We start from the raw sequence: 1,622 nt of genomic DNA, 5'->3' as shown, positions 1-1,622 counted from the left end.
GGGGGGACGAACTAGAAGGATCAAAATGATAGAATGTACACTAACACATACAGTAGCAAAAATCACAAGGTCTAAATAGTATTTTTTTGCGGGGTAAAATATATCACTGTTGTTCTAAGATAAAAAATAAAATTACATATGTATTAATTTGAAGTCAAGTTTACGAGCATCAGTATCGAAGATATCAATTATTTCTTCAAGCTAAACTTTGCTGCTAGTTCCTTCCCAACGTTTGTAGTTTTTCCAACTATACGTTTATATGGTTCTAAAAAGCGCAGACTAATTAATCTAATCAAGGCCTGAATCTACCAATCGAAATAAAGTACCTTTTTCTCATTTTATTGCGGCTCATCCTCGCAGTCGGCCTACCGGCTGCCGGCAAATAGCCCGCGGATCGGCGCTCGCCCGCGGCCGTCCCTTCTCCGCTTCTCTTGATGGCTATGCGACGGAGTTGCGTAGAGATCGCATAGACGATAGCAGGCAGCGGCAGGCGGCATATGTGAATCTCAATCGCAGCACAGCAGGCGGCTGGGAAACGAAGCGATAGCCTGTGTGTGCGTGGACACGTGGCTGCATGCAACGGTGGTTCCTATTTGACGCTCGCATGCGTCGAAGAGACGTGGCTTCGGTGAAGCGCGGGAGTAGCTGCGCGCGATGGGCCGGCCCACTTCACTAGTTAATGCAGTCCCAGGCAAACCGGTTTTAGGAACCTTCTAGAAGGTTCCCTAAACGGGTTTCTTTCTTTTTTTTCTCTTTTGCCGGTTTTCTGTTCTTCCTGTTTCTTTATTCTTTTCTTCTTCAGTTTATTTATTCTGTTTCTTTTTCTTTTTTACTCCTCTTCTTATTTTATCCTTTTTCGTTTTTATTTTCATCCTTTGTTACAAAAAAGTTTAAAACTTTGTATTTTCTTCATGGTTTCATAAAAAATATGTTTTTAAAATTTTGTGCACAATTCAAACTTTGTTCAACGTACATTACAGAAATGTTCAACGTATTTTTTAAATTTTGTTTGATGTATATCACAAAAATGTTCAGTATGTATTTAAAATTGTTCAGCGTATAATACAAATATGTTCAATGTATATTTAAAAATTTGTTCATCTTTTTGGAATTTCGAAATTTTTGTTCAAATTTTTAATAATTATTCACGTTTGAAAAGTTTGTTCAAATTTCAAAAATTGTTCATGGTTTGAAAAGGGTTTCGTGTTTGTCAAATTTTGTTCAGAATTTTCAATTTTTTGTTCTCGAGTTTCTTGAATTGTTCGTAAATTTTCAAAAGTTGTCGTGTACTTTAAGCTCTTGCGCTGCTTGCAAACCATTACAGCATATCAGCTTGACTGGTTAGGTTGTAAAATTCCCCAGCGGGACATCGCGTGTTCGATCTCTCGCTGGTGCTGGATATTTTTGGCTTTTTTTCACGCGCTCGAGCTACTGACCTTCAAATGGGCCGGCCCATTTGTATCTACCTTCAGCGAAAGCTACTCTGCCTGACGCTAACGAGCGTCAGACAGGAGCTCTACCAGCTAATTGGCCCCTTTGTCATCTATGATGGGCTGCGTGATACTTTGTTCTTTTGAGATTTTGGGTTGCTAGGAAATTGTACCGCACTTGGGCTGAGATCC

This window comes from Triticum dicoccoides, chromosome 6B (assembly GCF_002162155.2).
Source record: "Triticum dicoccoides isolate Atlit2015 ecotype Zavitan chromosome 6B, WEW_v2.0, whole genome shotgun sequence".
NCBI lineage: Eukaryota > Viridiplantae > Streptophyta > Magnoliopsida > Poales > Poaceae > Triticum > Triticum dicoccoides.
Note: the sequence above shows the minus strand (reverse complement) of the source record.